General features: G+C 39.5%; 1 protein-coding gene across 7 annotated transcripts in view; it reads left to right on the forward strand.

Annotated features, from left to right (window-relative positions):
- The first annotated feature begins 788 nt into the window (after positions 1-788).
- LOC125286794 overlaps positions 789-22,369 on the forward strand; it is a 140,825-nt gene continuing 119,244 nt past the window's right edge. For 3 of the 7 annotated variants that reach the window (XM_048232072.1, XM_048232077.1, XM_048232075.1), the window contains exon 1: positions 1,528-1,763. The gene's annotated coding sequence lies outside the window, so the exon portion shown is untranslated. Of the gene's footprint in view, positions 810-1,520; positions 1,764-22,369 lie in introns of those variants that run through there. The other 4 variants (XR_007192244.1, XM_048232078.1, XM_048232071.1 and 1 more) reach the window with 3 other exon arrangements.

Consider the following 22,369-nt stretch of genomic DNA (forward strand, 5'->3'; position numbering starts at 1 on the left):
TAAGATGAACGCAAAATTTTCTTTCCATTCCTCTTTAGGCCCAGCTATTTTTCTCCCAGCTCCAACTCCTGTAGTTCGCTTCTCACTCTGCATGCTAATATTTATTGTAGGCAAACAATAAACATTGTAACATTGTCAGGAGATGGGTCAACCAAGCAGCCTATTTAAGAATAAAAGTAAGATAGACTTTATCCAAAGAAGTAATTAGATTAAGTCAGGTTCCGTGTTAAACTGTCCATCAATGCCACAGTTATGGTAGCTAGTGTTATATGTACTGCCCACATTTACTATTCACAATATTGAAAGGGGAGATAAAACAGAATTCATCAAGATAAATGAATTACTAATTTTTGGGTAGGCCTATGGGACCCCAATAAAACTATTTCACTTCTATACTTTATATTTTTGTACAAAGTTTATAGCCTAATGGGTTTTAAAGTAATTTACGGTATTGTATTCTATTTTTTTGTATTATTCTTTAGGTTTTCATGTTTGGAACATGACATGTTTTGGAACATTTGGAATAATTATTTATAACCTAACATAATGGTGATGAACACTGGTCGGTAGGGCCCGCTAGGGATTTTGCTTAGGACATAACTGCCCACGCCCACGGGAATTCTCCCGATTACCCACGCCCTCGATCTGGCTCAAGGTCTCGCGTGAGTCAAAGGGAAAGTAAAAACTGAATTATAGTGCACCGCCCTAAGCCTCCTCTAGAACACTAGCCTACGCACGAAAAAAAAAAAGAAAAGAACCTAAGAAATGGGGATAGAAACATAACCAAACAATATAGCCCTACACATGTGGTGATAAGGCTAAACTTCATGAAAAGAATTAGGCCACGATTATTGCTGGGTTAAATATAGTGTTATAGGCTGTCTACCTGTGGTCACAGTCATAGGTTCCCGCGTACACTAAGAATAACGTTAGTCTATGAAGGCCTACTTCAGAATGGTTTAGCAATAGAATAAAGACGAAATGTCAAGATTAAAGTCGACATGATATTTCAACTTTAGGTTATTCTCGAAATTTCGACTCGAGTTTCGAGTTTAATCTAATTTAAACGTCGAGTTTAATCTCGTTACGCCTATGGCAAAAATATATTTTGCTTTCTTCATATGTGAGGCCCTAATAGACCTACTCTAATAAAGACATCTTGCCATAGGCCTATGTGTGTTTTTTTAAGTTGCCTGAAAACGACCCTTAACATTCTTCACGTCCATGTCCGCGGTGTGAACGTAGGCCTAGATCCAATGTTTGCTCAAGAAATCACGGTAGGCCTAGCTAGACGAATGTGACATGCAGATAAGATCATTATAGCCCTGTGATGGATGTAATCTCCTTAACTAAACATGCATTTTTTGTTGTTTAGTTGAAAATTATAAATGTAGTTTTTCTTGATTGCGCAAGAAAATTGATAGGCTACAACAATAAAAAAAAATAAAACTCCCGTTTTTTTTTATCCTAAATGGATAGGCATAGTTGGAAGTGCGTGACCACAAACAATGTTGCCAGGTAGAGAGAAGAGAGGTAGGTCCGATCCATATATGTAGTCAGTTGTATGATTTTGATTTGTTTTATTTGTCTGGAGCAACAGCTTTCAAACGAAAACCAACCCCTCTGGCTCAAGGACTAATCGCATGAAAGGGGAAGTAAAACTTAATTAATTATATCTCTAGAACGGTTACGCACGAAAAAAAGAAAAGAACCTAAGGAAATTAGGATAGAAACATAACCGGCAATATAGCCCTACACATGTGGTAAGTAAACTTCCTTGAAATAATTAGGCCTATGGGTACAATTCTTGCTAGGTTAAATATAGTGTTAGGCTAAGTCTACCTGTGGTCACCGTCATAGGTTCCCGCAGGCCTACTTCAGAATCTGGTTTATCAATAGAAAGAGTCGAGAATAAACACGAAATGTCAAGATTAAAGTTGAATGGTTGAATGCTGATGAAATCAGTTGTATGATTTTGATTTGTTTTATTTGTCTGGAGAAGAAAAATGACAGACCAGGACCAGGACAAACTTCAGTTTGGCTTGTAGCCAGTAGCCATGCTAGAGTAATTTATGATATGTGTAGGCCTACTCCACCAGCAACAAAGAAATCACATTCAACATTGCTGTAGGCTAGAAGCTATATTGAGAAAATAAATTTCATATGAAATTGAATTATCAAAGTATTTTTTTTCATGACGGGTATTTTTGTAATAGGATACAGGCCGAACCCTTTTTTGCTTGCTATGCTAGTGTGTGTTTAGCCAGCACATTATGTTCTGTCATGGTTCACAGAGTTGGGCACGGCCTGGTTGCAACAAAGTGTCCCCAACTGTCCCCAAGCCAAACAAATCAAAACAGCACACATGAGTTTTTTTATCCTTGTAGTTTAAAATTACAACATTTTTAGTATTTCTTTAATATCTTGTTTAAATGTATGGTTTAATGCAGTGGTTCTTAACTGGTCTGGGTTTGGGACCCACTGTTTCCCATGTTCATGAAGTCGCGACCCATATATATTTTTTTAGCTTTCAAGCCAAGATACGGTGAGGTACATGGTAAGACACGCAAAATGCTTACCTCTAGGCCTGGAACGTGGTGATGTTTGGCATTACATCTGTGAAGCCTTCAACTCCTGATGTCACCTCTTAAAACACTTGGCAGGTTTGTTTTTGACAAGGGTGCTTTTATGTGGCATTTTAGTTTTGGTTTCATGTTCTCATTTGCCAACAATTCACTGCATGCCACACTCTGGGGTTTCTGTCCCATTTTGTCCGATCTGAAAAGTCTGATATTAGATCTGATAAGGTAGCATTTTAAATATGCATTTTTTTTTTTAACCACAAGCTCCGTGACCCACCCAGAACGGTTCTTGTGGGTCCCGACCCACCAGTTAAGAAACACTGTGAGTACCGATGTGTTTAGTGGGCCTTAGCGGTGCACCGATAGTCATAAACTTGACTAGAAGATGCTAGAATCATATTGAAAATATAAAATATTATAGTTGAAAAATCTACATTTTCAAAAACTATGCATATTGACACCAAAACAGCCATGTAGTATAATGTAATATATTTTAAACATGTTTCAAATGTTTCTGTACAGTGTTGCAACCGTCCCAAGGTCTGGGGTCAGTTGCAACATTTACAACATCTTCCTTCATCAATTCAAATAAATATTATTAATGGTATATTATATGAAATGACCTTTAAAAGGCATGAGTAATTAGCAAACACTAGAACTTAGTACTTAGAAATAGAATACTAGATACGTAGAAAATACTAATATCCAATTCCACACTTTTCTATACTGTGTAACACTATATTTAGACAGCATATCCTACGCGCCAGACCAAAAAAATATGCACTGTTCACAATCTAGCAAAGACACATCACATCTCTGGTGCCGACGTGCTGTGATGCGTTTGGCATAAGAAAGGGCACAACATCATCAGACTTAGACCCATAGACATCTTGTAAAGACCTAGTCCGGCCAAGATGAACTTGCTGGGACACCTAACGTGACCAATTCACCTCTACAGTGTATAATATTATAATATTAAACAATGGGCACTATCTTACGCAAAAAACCTGGTCTAATTTTCGAGAAGTCTAACTAGTGATGAGATGTGCAGTTATTGCAGGCACCGCTATCCTACCACTGTGGTATGAGAAGAAAGCACGTCCAAGTAACCTAACTCTCCTTCTTTTGTGTTCATTGACAGTAGATTCAGACCCGGCGGCAGACACAAATTCACGGACGGGCATTACACCTTTCCAGGGGGGGCACGAGAACTTAAATTGATCACGGTAGTTTAAGCTTACACTTGACAAAACATTCTAATATAAAAATGTAGATGCAATTGCTGTAAAACGGTGCAGCTCCTTTAAGAGAACCCCGTGCGCAGGGATGGAGAGAGAGAAAGTGAGAGGGGATATGTGTGTTACTGAGATGCGTGTGGGAAAAGTAGACGTGCTGTTAAGACTGGAGCTAGTCATATTCAAAATAATGCAAAAATAAATCCGCAGATAAAACCAAAATCCTCGTTCATTTGCTAACCAGGGAGTTAGCCCCGAAGTTACGGATAACTTCGGCCCTGGAGTGGTAACAAGCTCCCTGTTCTTCGACTAGGTCAGAAGAAAAAACAGTAAAGGTTAACGCTATCAAACAAAGCCAGAAACTACTAGGCCTACTTCTACTAACTACGATATGAGATATAGTCTACCTGCGAGCCGATAAGCCATATTTGTCATCGTATGACAGGGGTTAGTGCAGAAGTGAAGTAGACTGCGCCACGTAACCTCCCCTCCATTTAGGTGATGGACTTGCCTAATGTTCCTTATTGATTAGCTACGGAATAATACAGATTTTACAAGTTTTATTTGCTACTTGCTAGATTGACAAACGTATAATATAGGCCTACAATTAATACGTAATATTTCTCTTTCAATTTACAAAATTGATTCATGCCATGATTACCCAATTTGAGTAATCTTAGTGGCACTGTTTACATTAAAGGGATGATATAAGTGATAAGCAGAGCATTTTATCGTGTTCTGTGATGTTACTGTAACACAGAAGGTATGGTATGGTTTTAGCACATAAGGTATTACAAGGTTTACAATACTTTGATTTGTCTGTAGACAGCCTTACCACACTACCACAGAAGTGTCATTCCATTTTGAACATTTTCAGTGGTATGAAATATTTTGTTTTTGACGTGAGTGTATGCCCGCTTCGCTTTCACTGTAAGACAATTTGGTGTTAATGCAAACAACGTTCTTGCTCAAAACTCCACCAATTAACTTAATTATGTTCTCAAGCAACATTTTGAACGTGTTAGCTTCTGAAAATAGACCCTAGGTTGGTTTACAGGAAATAATCACATAATTTCAATGTCACTGTGTTATACAGGTGGAGGCATGTACTGAGAGTAGGCATTCAAATGTACTTAGTATTGTAACATCAATGTTAATGGAAGATAATTTTGAGTTTAAAGACTTCAAGATGACGTATTGACACGTTGTTTCAGTATTCAGAAGCATTCATTGAGGTAGGAAACATACATGGAACCACTGATACTTGTATGCTCAATACCTAAAGCACCCATAGGGGGAACAAAGCATAGTTTATCTTAAAGCATAACATAAGATACAACCAAGCTCCAAATTCTGGTCTCTAGGCATAAAACTCTTTAAGAAAACCCATGTGAAAACTTATAGCTGTGTGATTATCTCAGTGTTCTTGCAAAGGTTCATAATGAAATGGTGACACTAGGGCATCCCATGTGTTCATTTGCCTTTCTGGTTCAGTACTTAAGTGCTTCACATTGATCTTGCATGATTCTGTTGGATATCGGCCAAATATATCAGATCAACATAATGGGCCCTATCTTGGCGATCTGGTCAGGGACGCAACTGTGTGTCAGAGTATATAGCCTACATGCATTCTGCACTCGCCTGTTATTTGAACTCAAAGGTAATAGGGCTGTCCCAAACTATTGACATTTTATAAACGATTAATCTAGAGATTATTTTTTCGATTAGTCGACTAATGTAATTATTAATTTTTCGATTAATCTAATGATTAATCAATTAGTGATTATTTTCCCATTTCCTAATATCAAAAAGTTTCTCATTAACATTTCATTAATTTATTTGCATGAGTAGCCCTTTTATGTTTCATGTGTGAGGGGATAAGGGCTAGTTATTTTAGGGTTTCAATTACAAACAACTCACCTGTAGGCAACACTATATATTTGTGAAGAGCAAACAAAAAACAATCCCTGTGATTTATGTGAATTGTTGTTCTTCTACATATGCATTGTAAGTTAGTTAATTTATTATGAAGCGCGGCGAAGCGCGCGGCGGTCAATATGACACAGAGAGGGAGCGGGAGACACAAACACTCACGCGCACACACACAAACACACACAAGCGCGCACACAGACCGGGAAAACAGGAGATACAGGGGAACCAACAAAACTGTCCAACAAGGGGCTAATAGCCGGCGCTAAAGTATGCTATATATTGCAATGATGACCACCCAACCCATGATCAACTAGATACAGCATGGAAGCGCAGATTTTCCTATCGTGAGCCTAGGGCCTACTTGTCCAAAATGGCCCATACAGCATCCAGACCCCGGCCTCCATTACCCTGCTTCTTTCTCTACACCTATGTCCTTTAGAAATCCATGACCTCACCCAACCGGCACCACCCAACAAGGCAAATGGGGAGGAGATGGTAGAGGTGGTATTCCATGAAAGCCCTGATGACATTCCTGATGGCTATCGATGCAAAACTGCGGGCAGAGCGTCTCAACTTCTCTCTCCCCGAACAGCGCATCACCCTTCTGTGGCAAATATTGTGGACAAAGCACTTTCAAATCCTCGATTAGCTTGTTGTATCCTGTTTGGTCTTTCCCCTATTTCTAAAGACTAATAAGAAAGATATCAACATTGAACACTACACAAACAGTAAATTATTTATTTTTCGTTTAGGCGATTTATTTTTTATATTGACGTAAGAGTTGACGGATCCAATAAAAAGGTTCCAGATCGAACGTCGGAACATGTTCCAGCGTGTTCCGGCTCAAATTAAGCCCTGGGTTTAGTCAGATTTTTCTTTTTTTTCCCTTTTTTTTCTTTTTCGCATGGCTAATTTTCCGTCAAGGATTCCCGGGACACTGAAAGACCTGGGTGCACGAAACTTGGTGGGCATTTAGCCCCACAAGGATAGCATGGAACCATCATTTTTTGTTTTGATCTGTAGCCCCCCCGTTGGACTGGACACCCCGAAAGGAGGGTAGGGCAGGGCGGACACAGTTTTCTGTGGCAGGTATCTGTGACCTAACATGGTCAGAACTGCACGAAATTGGAAGTGTAGGATCATTATGACACCCTCTGAATACACGCCAAGTTTTGTGGAGTTCCATTCATGGGGGGCCATACAATAAATTAATTTATGTTACTGTACACCAACTGGCCTGTAGGTGGCCGGACACAGTTTTCTGTGAATATCTCGAGAACCGTAGGGCCTAGGAGGACCACCTTTTTTGTATGTTGGTCTTAAGCGGACATGTCAACCCATCCCATTACTACTCAATTCATGTATAGCGCCACCTAGTTAAAAATTAAAAAGCAAAATGTAGGTGTTGTAATCACAATATCTCTGGCTGACATGGTCAAAACTGCACGAAATTGAAAGTGTAGGATTATTATGACACCCTCTAAATGCATGCCAAGTTTCGTGGACTTTTGTTCATGGGGGGCCATACAATAATACACATACACACACAGTAGACATATAGATGGATAGATAGATAGATACTTTATTGATCCCTAGGGGAAATTCAAGAATGCACATACACACACACAGGCACACCCACAAGCACATGCACATACGCACACACACATAAACACGTACACGCACACATGCAATTCAACAATTTTTTTAGAATTATGAACAGGCAAGATGGGGGTGGGGTTGTATAAAATGTATTTTACATGTGAAATCTATGAACTAATCATGTTTTGGTACTTGTTGTCTAGCAGATACCAGTGAGAATTGAGTGTGCATAATGCAATTCAGTGAGACAGTTAAAATCATATATGCAGTGGTGTAGAGGGGATTTTTAAAGTGTGGGAACGCTATTTTTATGACATCATTGCAAAAACTGTCACACTCGCACCTCCACATACATCGGTGCATAAGGCCAAGGCCAAATTTTTACCAGCTTTCATGAACATGAAACCGAATTTAAAAAAAAAACGACATTAAATGACATGGAATGATTAAATGACATGGATTAGCTTCAAAATGTAGCCTAATGTCTCCACCAAAACTACACTGTTCCACCAAAGTGGTCTGTAGCTTTTCATTTTGTTGACAAATCTTGACGCATAACATGCCGGCGCAAAGCTTCATTCATTACCACACGTAAACCATGGCAATAACAATAGCACAAGCAGAATTCACATGCATTCAACACGCTGTGTGGGCAGTAGCCTACTGTAGCTCAATTTGAGGGGGCGTCATATGAATGTCATTGCGAATGATTAAAATGCAGAGGTGCACAGTCAATAAAACAAAACAAAAAACAATAACAGAAAGAACATTGGCAGGCAAGTGCCAGTCATTTGAAAAGTTTTTGTTTGGATGAAAGTAGCTGCACCAATCGTACTAAGTTTTTCCTAAAGTTGTTCAGGTTCACCGTTGGGTCATTACTTATGGTTACAGTATACCCGTTCACTTATATTGGAGCTCCCTCGATAAAAATCACTCATATTACTCACAGATGCTTATCGTGTAATTTTGACCACTGGATTAGCCTACCTGCTTTCTGAAAAACACAAACGAAGGAATTGCAACAGTGGGCCATGAAGATGCTTGCTAAATTTGGATACCGGCAGTTGTGTAGGCTAATCTAGCCACTTTCTAGCTACTTTCGGGTAACGCGGAACGACGAGCTGCATAGTTTTTTAATGTCTTTACGCATGGTGGAGTGCTACAGCATGACGGTCATTCTTGTAACGAATTTTATGACAAAGAGGCCTAATTGGAGACGTTTGCGTGATGTGTTGTTATTACTGGTAACAACACTTGTTATATTAATAAATGATTATTAAAATGCTCAAAACAATGCTCCGAGAAGTGGGGGGACGGCGCTCCCCCGCGTCCAACGCCCACTACACCCCTTGCATATATGCCTTTCACCTTGTGTTTTTAGCCAGCAGCCAGACCAGCAGATACCCTGACTTTGCTGAATTACTGAAGCTAAGCAGGAACAAAGTAGGAAATTAACACAATTTGACAAGCGTGACTTATTTTTGTGGAAAAAATGTGCTGGACTGGGCGGCGGTCATATTTTGTACCGCTCTGCGGTACATCTAGTTTTTGAATAAGTAGGCTTGAAGATGTGCTAAAGTGTTTATTTTCACTATCATGTTATCATGTTTAGTTGATAGTTCAATTCTTTAGATTAAAGTGTATTCAACTTTATTGTCATTGCAATATATTCAATACCAGTAGCCTGCAATCAAATGCAGTTTTACAACTAACCAGTTGTGCAAATGAGTAGGCTAACTGACATGTCAAAAAAGTGCATCCATGAAATGCGTCACTACCGTTCCATCAGTGGCGGTTGCTGCTCTTTGGAATAGGGGAAGCTCTGTTAAAAATGGTCAATTATTAAATTAATAATATTGCTATGTTGTACTAAGGTGCTATATTGTTCTATGAGGGCAAACATTATCTCAAAACCCAGAATAGACCAGAACAGAATAGAGAATAGAACAGTAGGCTAGAGTTGGCATGGCAGGCGTGGCAGGTTGGAGGGAGTTTAGCCTTCTAGAGTTATTTCTCTATGGCATGGCAGACGTGGCAGGTTGGAGGGAGTTTAGGCTTCTAGAGTTATTTCTCTATGGCATGGCAGACATGGCAGGTTGGAGGGAGTTTAGGCTTCTAGAGTTATTTCTCTATGGCATGGCAGACATGGCAGGTTGGAGGGAGTTTAGGCTTCTAGAGTTATTTCTCTATGCATTTTCATCTGCCTTGCTGTTTTATTTTTAATCTCCTCAGGTGAGCTTTTAAAATTCAAGTAAACATTAGTATAATGTAACCTACACCATTATAGCGCACTATAACAAAAGTAAGTCACAAACTCTGTAACTCCACATTGCGGTTTTATTTACAGTATGCTATTTACAAAAACAAATAGAAACCGACTGTATGCCTTGCGTCTCGACTTCACCTACCAACACTAACGTTATCGCATCTCTTGAACTTGAACCACTTCCTGTCAGATCGCGACATATGCTATCAATCAAAAGAGTCCAGCCTCTATGATGGTTCCTCCAATCATCATACAGAAGCTCAGCGTCCGGGCCATCCCACTGTCTCATTCACTCCCAGAGACGCCGGGCTTCCCTGGAAATGACGATTTTATGGCTCTTGTCTAATACACGTCTAGCTTTTCTGCACTGAGATCAGCCCACTCTGTAGTGCCATTGAAATTCCAGTGAAGCCAAGCGTCTATGGGTTGTTGCATGGTTTTTTGATGGATTGTGTCGTCACAGCAATGTATTATGGGTGCGAAATCACGATAAATGACTGGGAAAACCGTATTGCTGAACAAACTAGCCATGAAGATGAACATGTTTTCAGCATGTTCTAGTTGGAATAGTAGGCTGGAAACGAATGTAATAGTGTTATTTGATGATCTTTAGGTCTTAGAGCAATCGTCTCTGCGTTCCATACACTATTACACATACAGTAGCCTAGGCAGTCTACTGAAGATAGCTGAAGGACTGTGGTTAAATAATATGAAATGAAATGAAAATGAAAGTGTCAAGAAGGTTTTTTTTTGTAAGGTGTTGTAGGCTTTTGAGTTGGGTTGTTTGGATACTACACACAAGTGGACATGCTTTTTAATCGCGTAGACCAAAACTAGGCCACAATCATCCATCGACTGATTTTTTTTAGCACGTGCGACAAATATGTGTACAGCCCTGGATACATCTCTCAAAGGGCACTCTGGAATCGTTGGTTTAAATTGGGGTGTATCATCATGTACATCATAGTCATCATGGGTGCGCTAGGCTAATATTCATTCATTCATTCAACCTTTATTTATTCTCGGAGGGTCAATGAGGGAAGCCCTCATTTTCAATGAAGCTGAGATTACAGAAACAATGAAGTAACAAGATGTAAAAAGAGTCTAGGTCTAGGCCTATAAATAAAATAAAACAAAGTAAAATAAATAAATAATAAGATAACATACATTACATTATAGAGGAGGAAGGTAAAAAATACATAATATCTTAATAATAAAATAATAATAATAATAATAAAGACATTTACTTAAAGCAGGTACAAATTGACATAGGAAGGTTTGTGATTACAGATCTGAATTGATTATAGGAAAGTAGAGAGTTCATTTTTATGTTACACTGAAGATTATTCCAGGAAGTAGGGGCACCATAACAAAAGGCCGACTTTCCCAACTCAGTGTGGATACGAGGAACCTTCAGCATCAAACAGTCATTTGATCTGGTCTGATAGCGACCAGAATTCCACACAAGCATGTCAGAAATATAACCTGGTAATTTCCCAACAATACCTTTGTAAATAAAGAGATACCAATGATATTGTCTCCTCTCAGTCAAAGATGACCAACCTACCTTACCATAAAGTACACAATGATGAGTGCTATAGCCAGACTGAGTCCAGGGCTTTAAGTGAACAAGCAGTAGCATTTTTATACATCACATCACCATAGTCTAAAACTGACATGAAAACTGCTTCAACAACTTGTTTCCTACTTTCCATAGGGAGGCTGGCTTTGTTTCTGTAGAAGAAACCTATTTTTTTCTCAGTGTTTTTGCTAGGATGGCTATATGGTAGTTAAATGTGAGTTGTTCATCCAGCCAGATACCAAGATATTTGTATTCAGAGACTCTATCAATCCTTGAACCAGTTACAGTGGTTATTTGCATGCCATTAACCTCAGTGTTCCTTGCTCTACTAAATAACATACATTTAGTTTTCTTCTCATTTAGAACTAATTTAAGATTAATGAGAGCTTCTTGAAGAACATTAAATGAAAGCTGGAGATTATCAATTGCAAGTTGAACAGAGGGTTACATACAGCATAAAGGTGGACTTGACAACCATTTAGAGAAGAGACAATGCCATTGATGTAGATGGTGAAGAGAATTGGGCCCAAAATAGGCCCTTGTGGAACACCCTTTGTGATTGGCAAAAACTCTTGACTTACATTTACTGACTTAACACACTGAAACCTCTGGGACAAATAATTACAAAACCATTTTCATGCCTTATCATCCAAACCAATATCATGTAATCTTTATAACAGTAAGGGATGATCAACTGTATCAAATGCTTTTGACAGATCAACAAAAAGGGCAGCACAATGCTTTTTAATGTCTAAAGCAGATATAATGTTATAGTAACTAATGTGGTAGCTGTGATAGTGCTGTGGTTAGTTCTAAAACCAGATTGTTGTGGATTTAATATGTCATGGCATGAAAGAAATGATTTGAGTTGGTTATTAACCAATGATTCAAAAATCTTTGACAAACAGGGTAGTTTGGAGATTGGATGATAATTATTTAAATCATCTCTATCACCCCCTTTGTGCAAAGGTGTCACATGTGCTAGTTTCCATGCACTGGGAAATATGCTCATCACAATGGAAATATTAAATATATGTGTTATATGCTTTGTGATGATAGGAGTAGATAATATATCTACATAGCGATGAGTCAACACAAATTATTCATGTTGACGAATTTCTGTAGTTGATTACGTCGACTATGACTCATAGGCAATGACAAAACAAATAAGTTACCGTATTTTCCAGACTATAAGTCGCTCAGTCAAAAAATGCCTCATGAAGAGGGAAAAAAAATATATAAGTCACACCGGACTATAAGTCACATTTATTTAGAAATTTATTTCACAAAAAAGACCAAGAACAGATCATGTAACTGGACACATAGAGGCCAAAAAGATTGAGAATTCTACCAGGAATCTTAATAAAGACGAAGGAGTGAATGGCGTCAAGTCGAGGCGAACTGGTCAATAAGGAAGGCGGCCAAGGGCCTGACGGGAATTGTAAAGCAATTTACAAAAGATTCACTGAATAAAAATGCTGATGTGGTACATAAAAATGTAGCTACAAATGTGGAGAATGCAATGCAATCAAGCATTTTGGGCGACATGGAGGGACAAGCCAGCAGCAGAGCAAATGCTCGGCTGACTACCTCCAAGAGAGCGAGAGAGGAAAAAAAAAAGATGCACGTTTAAAAACACATTTTGAGTCTCGAGTCCCGACAACAGCCTTCGGAACACTAAAATGTCCCAGTTTACACCAACCACTATTAAATTATTATAGCCCAATATATGTTATTATAGCCCAATCATTAACTAAACCCATGTAGAAAGACTATATAGCCTAAAGCGTCCGGCATATGATTTCGATAATGTGTGTGTGTGAGTGTGTGCACGAGTGTCAGTCAATCGTAACAGTCAATCGTAATCTTTGCAGCCAACCTTACATTGTATCTCTGTAAACATTGTAGCAATGCCTCGTCATATCTGCCTCATTTTAACGGTTAGGACAATGCTGAAGAGAAAGTCATCATTCTCAAAATAACCTATGGCTGAGTTTTGTATTCAAATGTTTTCATGCATATCTGGATAATGGGTTAGGAATGTTTAGGAGACAGACTCGTAAATCGTCAAAAATTATGGCCGGGTCTTTTATTTACTTAGGCTGCGCAAAGCACAGACCTTTATTTTGGTCAGGCTTGTAGGTTATTCGAGGCATTTCTTACGTGCATTTTATTTCCTTCTCTTTTATTGTGAGACATGCGTTTCGTTTGGAGCGTCATACCGATAGGCTGTCAAAAGCAGAAGAAGTTCGGTTTGGTTTGGGATTCAATGTTGGGACTGATGGGCACTGAAATCTGGGGGGTCCAGAAAATATGGTACAGTATTTACTTTTACTATTGACTGACAAGGGGTTACAACCGAAAACATAGCCTGGAAAAAAAAGCTACACAAATAATGTTCAAAAGACTGTATAGAAATCCTAGAAATCCTGCCTGGGACTTGTTGTTAGGGCTGCTTACAGGCTTTTCTTGGTCAGTGGCGTAATGATTTTTAGTGGATGCAAGATAACGATAACGATTAACGACGAACTGCCAGACCATGCCTATGTTCATTCATTGACACATTTGTGGGCGCAATGTTTGATGGAAGTGGGGTGCATGGCGAAAAATTCATCACTGATTGTGTGTGCGATATGAATGAGATTTGCATCACGCTTTGCGTCAGGAGCACAATAGGGCCCAATAACATTGTGTTTAAAAGAAAAATATGAGTTTGTTTGTTTTGTGGTTTAGTAAATGTGACAAACCAGCTATTTTTCTTTTTTGTACTCTTACCTTACATGATTCAATTAGATACTTCGATTACTCAGTTAGAATGACTATTTGAACACAATATTATTTGATAAATATTATTTGATAAATTGGACACCCTTGACTTTTCCTTTTTTACGGTGTAGATTGTTGTCAGACCAAATCTAGCCATGATGTCATTGATGTAATTTGCATTGTAAGTTAATGTTACTTTTCCATCATTAAAATTCCTCTTTCAAACAGCCTAGGCCTACGTGATGATTACTTTTCCCACCTGCTTTACAAAAGAAAATGAAAGGAGTGACAATATGAGTGGAAACCATATCAGGGCATCCCGTGTGAAGACAGTATAGGTAATTTAATAGGCAAATAGGCAATTTAGTCAGTAGAGAGGGAATAGCTTACCCACAGTTCACTTCCACCTCATCTGCTCAGGACAGAGACATAGACACAGAAAAAAACATTGATCTGCGGTTTCCACCACGCTGAGGATAAAAAAGGGGAAAGAAAGAAAAATCCACACGTCTACTCAGAGTTCCTCAAATTGCTCGCTTAGGCCAGAAATGAAATACAGTGGGCATCGCTTTCAAATGGCCACTTCAGTCGCGCATTACGAGCGTGAAGCTGCGTGAAGCTTTAGTACCACTTTCAGCCACTGTGCGTCGCTCTGCCACTGTACATCGCTCTGTCAGTAGCCTGACTGCGTCCCTTCTGAAAAGCAGGAGGCTAGGCTACCTTTAAACGTAATTGTTACGAGGAGGAATCCCAGCCCTACAATTCAATAACAAAATAAATCGTAATTAAACATTACCTCGATTAAGGCTACTTGGGTATGGCTTAAGGCTTGACTACACGGTGGTAGCGAAAATCGAAATCTGCTTTTGATAGCCTACCGGTGCCGCTTCACAAAAAGAAAAAATATCTTAATTTGCGGTCTATGTTATTGTCAGTTTTGGGGGTAACGCAACTACGCAAATCAAAACAGTGTCTTAATTTGCCCTACTTCTTGACTGCAATGTAGTCAATTGACTGCTTGACATGTCATTTTTATTTTTCAGTACAATAAACAAATACATCTGCTTTATGCCGCAGAATTACATTCATATTTGGCTGACTGCAGACGTGCCACTTCCCTCCCCATATTCCAAGATTAAGATAGTAGCCTATACAAAAAGCACTTCATACTATCATAAAAAAATCGTTAAAACAAATAGCTATTTGCAATTTGACAAAACACTGGTCCTCATTTTGCGAATGCGAGGACGATATGAGCCTGTTGCATTTAGTTAGATGTCCGAGTCAATGATAATGTTTGAAAACCACTGGCTCAGAATCACAATAATTTAACACAAGACAGTTGGATAGCCTACTTCATCATGTCCCCATGCCTACATTTTTGTGAGTAGCATAGAGATTGTTAAAAACAATAAAGTATGGCTCTCCATTTGGGACATCGAAAACTTATAATTTTAATAGTCGAAGATGCTGACTTGCAAAAGCCTCGGGAATCGGATAACACGTTATCTCCACTATCATCAGTCATGCCCCTTAATCAAAGTGGGGAATGAAATAAAAGTTTGAGAACCACTGGCTTAACAAGTTACCTGCAGTCCAGAACACAGAATCTGTTGCAATATTCTGATGATCGGCGATGATATCGGCAAATGTTTGTTTTCCAAAGTAAGAATTTCACTTCACCATGCACCTTCGACAATGAATAGCTCATTACACTTGTTAGGTACTGTTAAACGTAGGCCTACCTGGTATCATTACAAACATTATTCTGTGTCCTAAAACTGGCATATTTTATGGCATTGTGTCATGTAAGTTCGTTGCAAAATCTAGAGAAATGTGTGAGGTGGTCAGCGGGGACAATTGAGACACACATTGGATTGTGTTATTACTTGAACATTCCACACTATCCACAGCTGTGGTAGGCCTATCAGGGGCAGGAGGATTACTGTTAGCGCAGGCTTTATATAAAATTCTTCAACAGAAGGCCTCCAATGTTGTCTTGTTTGTGGAGCGCTTCGCTTCTGTAATCTCGGCTTCATTGAAAATGAGGGCTTCCCTCAATGACCCTCCGAGAATAAATAAAGGTTGAATGAATGAATGAATGCCCAAAATAAAGGCCTGTGGTTTTGCGAGCCTACAGTAAATAACAGACCCGCCAGAATGTGCGTTATGATGCTTTTTTTACTTGAGCAAAATGTTTTTGGTACCCTCTACGACACTGCATGTTCTTAAATAACAATGATCATCAGTAATATTCACCATTAATTTGGGTAAATGGGCAAGCGTGACCACCTTGATTAGCTGATTGGCTGATGATTGTAACGCGGGCATGATTCCAAACACCTCCCTTACGATGATGAGTGACAGGTGACAGGTCTCAGAATGCGTGCGCTACACAAGGACGGAAGATGATGAATAACTGGGGCCGTGGGCTATTCACAGAGGCTTTTATCTTACTACTAGGAGTAGGCTACTCCTAAATCGCACTTAAAGATTTTAGCTTGGAGTTTTCTCTTAAAAGTTATTCACAAAGCCTTTCAGACAACTCCTAAACTAGGGTGAGAGTCGTATTATGGCTATGGATGACGTCATTACTCATGCACGAGCTTGACTGAAGTGACCACCTTGATTGGCTAACGATTGTAACGCTGGAATTCCAAACACCTCTCTTCCGATGATGAGTGACAGGTGACAGGTCGGAGAATCGTCGCTTACACAAGTAGTCTTGCGAAGGGCGGAAGATGATTAATAACTGAATAAAAAGGCCTAGCCTAAATGAATAAAGAGTAAGGCAAAACAAATAGCCTAGTAGCCTAATGAAACATAGGCCTATGGATTGATGCAGTAGCCTACCTTTGCAACATTATTAAATTAATCTGTCACCATATGCCTAGGCTACGTTTGCAAAGAGGAGAACATTTTAATTTGATTCACAATGAAACGTTACATTTCATTTACGTGTTAACAATGAGTAGTTTTGGTTGTTGTTGGTGCCATTATTGCATCCCTTTTATGAATGCGAAATTGTTCCCTCGCGATTGGAAGCTCGCATAGGCTACGCATTTCAAAACATCGCAAAGTAAAATGCCACAAAAAAGCTGTTTATGAATAGGTCTTAGTGCAGTGGTCCCCAAACTTTTTCTTCCAAGGGCCAGCTCACTATGCCTGGCTCTAAGAGAGGGCCAGAGTATATTAGTAACCATAAATAGCTTAGTGCTGTGAACAACAGCAGTCTACCTTAGTTGAATATTCCATTACATTTAATCATAGGCTACTGCAATTTAATACCATTGTTAGCTGTGTTTATATTGCAATCATGCCATATCAGTGTAAAATGTAGCTCAAATGAAATAATACTAATAAAAAAAATAGCATTCCCAAAATTGCTTAAAAAATTATTTTTAAATGATTTTACCTTGTGTTTTATGTTTTCTTTTTATTATGATCTTTACCTTTTAACTATTCTTTGACTATATTGCCCTTCTATGCTTTTATTTGTTATTATCGTTTGGTTTTGTTTATGTAAAGCACATTGAATGACCTCTGTGTATGAAATGTGCTATATAAATAAACTTGACTTGACTTGACTTGACTTGAAAAGTATATTTTATTCAAAATGTGTGAACTCTGAACTCTGTGTCTTTGCATACACAGCTCAAGTTGTGAACAAGCAATATCCGACATTTAATTTGAAGTTCTCCAACTATGAGAGTTTTATGAAGTGTTGGCAAAAACATCTGAAATGACCAATTTCACTCACCTGATGAGAACTTTGTGAATTTGTATGAACATTTGAACGAGTGAATAAAAAATAGAAATAATTATCCCAGAAAGTCCCAGAAATATGACTTGAATAAAAGTTAGTTAGTTATTAACAATTAATTGATACACTTTTAGAATACTTTGAGCACTGATGCAGTCATCATAGGCCTCTTACATTGTTTGCAGGTACAGTAGGCCTACATTTCATTCCGTTTTCTATGGCAAACGCGAAACAGCGCCAAAACAACCACCAGTGGACAAAAAGAGTATTACATCTGCACTGTTAAGACTCGCCATAGAGAACGAATGGGGGAAATTACGGAGGTTATACTTTGACGATGTCGTACTCCCATGCGGGCCAGATGCTATATACCACGGACATGTTTTGGGGGGGCACCCAAAATGAGTTGGCGGGCCGTAGTTTGGGGACCACTGTCTTAGTGAGTGTGTTGCGTTTTTACTTGGTTGCCACGTAGTGTTGCTAAACGTAGAGGGTGCGTGAATGTAGACATGTAAACATCAAAATGTGTGAGCATATAATTATGAAATATCAACATAAGATTTAATGAAAAAGGGAGCGTTAGTGCGTTCGGTGTGTGGCCGCTATGGCGACCATCACAGCTATATTTTAATGATCTGAAATGGACGGTCTGAAGTAGATGGTTTAAATATGTTTAGGGTGTTGCCTGTCCAAAATTGCTATCTTGGCGCCGTAATAATTAGCCAGACGCCAGGTGCATTGTTCAAAAGGGTTGTTCTTATGTTTCTTAATCAGTCATGGGTGTGTTTTGGCCGTAACATTCTTTAAACCAAAGAGAGTGACATCTGTCATTCCCTTTAAGAGCAAGCAGCGCAACATCACACAGCATATTGGTATTTTGAGGATCAGTGCATCTGAAGAAATCTGCTAGCACCCTGTTTTACTAAAACATGTGGGACTAGCAGAGTATATTCTACATGTATCTGCACTTGACTGTTATTTGATCATAGGTAAACTGAAACTAACTTCACCGTGGTCTCATAGGACATAACATAACAGTTCTACACTTAGTTATTTACTTTCACTATTGACCGACAAGGGGTTACAATCAAGATCATAGCCAGAAAAAGTAACACTTACCCCAATAATGTTCCAATGACATAAAAATCCTAAATATATTACTGCTACAGAGGAGTTGTTGCCTGAGACTTGTTGCTAAGGGCTGCTTGCATCTCATGACAGTGCATCTTTAAAATAGCCGTGCTCTACATGGGCCTATCACTTTAGACCAGGTTTTTCTTGGTCAGTGGCAAAACGATTTTTAGTGGGTGTAAGATAGCGATTTTTGGTTTATGCGCCTGACCACACCTATGTTTTTTAATTGGCATGCCAGTGGTTACAATGTTCAATTGAACTGGGTGTAGGATAGGAACGAGACTTGTGTTACACTTAGTACCACATTGCACCGGGTGTAACATAGTGTGCATTCCGATCGCCTTGCGTGGACTGCGAAGTGAACTGTACAGGGTGGTCAGCCATTTTAAGTGATATTCCGTTCCGTAGGGAGCGACGGTGTTCAGTTCGAAGTTAAATGGCACCTGGAGTTCAGTGAATGGTCCGAAGCGGCCGTATTTGTGGATAAACGTCACTTGTTTGACTTTTTTATGCTTGGGTTTTGTGATAAGTAGCGAGAAAGAGCCTGTACATTCTAAAAAAGCTGTTATTGTAATCCCAAAACACGTCTGAAATGTTGTGAGCCAGCTATCTAACGAAAGCAAGCTAGAAACCTAACTCTCCACTGTGTTTTTGTCGTGCCAGTCTATCTACCAACACAAGTTCAATCCCCTCTGAGTCACACAACTTCAGACCGAGTCAGTGTACAAATTTAAAATTTTTTGTAAGGGCCAGCAGTCACACACACGTCCAGCAATAATGAACAATACCTCATCAGTGCAGCACAATGGGTCCCGCCCTCACCCCACCACAGACTTACATCAGAACGGAGAGATTATTGCTACCAGCCACCCTCTAGGCATCTAGGAGCCTCCCACAAAATGCAGTCAGAAATGTCCCAATGATGTATTCCCAAATGGAAAACTACAACAAAAAAGAAAACAAAAATAAATGCTGTTACACCACTCAGGGCTATCAAACCCTAAAAACCCAGCCACACAGGGAGTCACTGCAAAGGTATTCAGACAGGCAGTCACTACAAGGGTATTCACTCAAGTGAAAATGAGAAAATCAGCAATCACATACTAAATACAACACAATGCCACACAGTTTTGAAATCACACTTTTTCTGACCTGCACATGCATGCCCTCTTAAATGCTACAGCCCCAAACGTCACACATTAATAAGAGGTGCTTGCGAGGTCCTTGCCCACCCCTCCAAGCAGGTGTGCTGTCTGGCCAGATCGAGGTTGAGTTCAATCAAATTTGGTCGGCGGCCCTCCCCCACGCCGACCAAAATACACAGAACACCGCACAGTCAATAACACAGTCCCCAGTCCCACCAACCAGTGCAGTGTCCATAGCGCAGCACAGTCCATTCTTGAGGGGGCGGGGCGAAGGCAACAACACATCATCAGTAGGGTAAAACTAACCTGTCTCACGACGGTCTAAACCCAGCTCACGTTCCCTATTAGTGGGTGAACAATCCAACGCTTGGTGAATTCTGCTTCACAATGATAGGAAGAGCCGTCATCGAAGGATCAAAAAAAGCGCCGCTATATGAGCGGCAGCATACAAGCCAGTTATCCCTGTGGTAACTTTTCTGACACTGGCTCTCGGTAGCCTGTGCGTCCCAGTAGCCTATCCACTGTACCCATGCACTCAAGGGAAGGGAGAAACTCAGTCCACACATACAACTGCAATCAGCCCACTCATGAAAAGCCTTGTTTTTTTCTCCTAAATTTCTTGGCTAAAATAGAACATTTCTTCAGAATAATTATGAGTGGATAGACTGTTTGTGACCCTGCAAGGCGAAACCAGTCGCTTTGATAAAATTTGCAAAATTAAGTTATTGTGCTCACATGAACGGCCATAAACTAAGCTTTCCTACGATATGTACTGTACATCGAGGGTATTGCAAAAAGTATCGCTAAGATAACCGTAACCAAAGTTGGCATGGTTCTTCCGTCATGATACACCGGAAGAGAAGAAAATCACCTTTTTAAGTAAATTGCCACGCTAATGTGTTGAATCTTTACCTAAATAAAGTCAAAACGTATATTTTTCCGTGAAATTTGTTCACAATATGAAAGTGTAGACTGTTGTCACGCCTGGCTTTGCCGTGCTGGGTGTGCTCACTCCACCTTTGACAGAATATGTTTGGGAGGTCTCTCCTCCCCCCAGTCTGAAGGGGAAGCTGTCTGTGTTCAGTCTATCTGGTCTAGACAGCAGCTGATTGGCAGGACTGTTTAAAAACCATCTCCTGCCAGTTGTTCACTCTCTGTCATGCACTCTGCCATGCACAGCTCTGCTTGGCTCTGCTCTGCGCAGTGCGTTTGCTCTGCTTGACGGGGCTTTGCTCTGGCCTCCATGCTGGCGGCAGCATCATCCTTTTTGCCTTTTTGCATCACACATAGTCTACACTTTACTGATCTGCACTATACTTTTGATTAGCTTTCCCTTGCTCCTCATTTACTGACCTGATACACTTATTTATGTAAATTATGTTTTCATGGTATAAGTTAATGATTTAATAAATTATTTTGGATTTAACCTAACAAACGGTGTGGTCTCCCCTATGTTATTGCTACTGTGAGCCAGGTAGTCATGACACTGTATACTGTCGAATTATGCAAAAATTTGACATTTTAACCCGTACGTTTGTTTATTGTGGATTTTCTCAAAATAGCATCGTGCGCAAAGCGACTGGTTTCGCCTTGCAGGGTCACATTGGTGATGACTTTTTGAAGAGGCCAAAAGCCAAAACACAAAGTTATCAGACCAAAGAAAATGGAAACTTTCCTGTTTTCATGTACAGGAAGTGTCTGAACGTGGAAGAAAAATGTCAACTTTTTATCCAAATGTGCAGCCTACATATTTGGCCTTCAAAATCATAGTTCTAGGTTGTTTTACAGTAAGATACAGTATGTAAATGAGTGATAGATAAGACGTTAAGGAATATGTTCGTGGTGAAATTAGAAAATACATATATTAGTCATTTTTCGACCCTCTCGAAATGGATTTCCGCAACTTTGGACTCATTTCGTCGTGGCACACCCCAAATGTTTTGGGAACATAAAAGATGCATACAAAGCCAAAACTCTTCCCCCTCTCTCAAACTCAGACCACGCCACTGTCCATCTCATACCCACTTACAAAACCGTACTCTAATCGTTGAAGCCACAACAAAAAACTGTGCTAGTGGACTGAGGATAGCATTGAGACATTGAGAGTTGCTTTTTATGTACGGACTGGGACATCTTCTCAAATTATGATCTTTATGAAGCAACTGATGCAATACCGACTATATTAATTTCTGTGTGGACAATATTATTCCACATACACATTCCACATAACACTTCCCGAACAGCAAACCGTGCATTACCAAAAACGTTGAGGCTTGCATAAACAAAAAGAAGTTGCCTTTTAAAGCTAAAGATAGTGATGACAGAATTCAACAGTATGCTCAGGAAGGCCAGAGAGGCCCATCTT

The sequence above is a fragment of the Alosa alosa genome, chromosome 21 (genome assembly GCF_017589495.1).
Source record: "Alosa alosa isolate M-15738 ecotype Scorff River chromosome 21, AALO_Geno_1.1, whole genome shotgun sequence".
Classification (NCBI taxonomy): Eukaryota; Metazoa; Chordata; class Actinopteri; order Clupeiformes; family Clupeidae; genus Alosa; species Alosa alosa.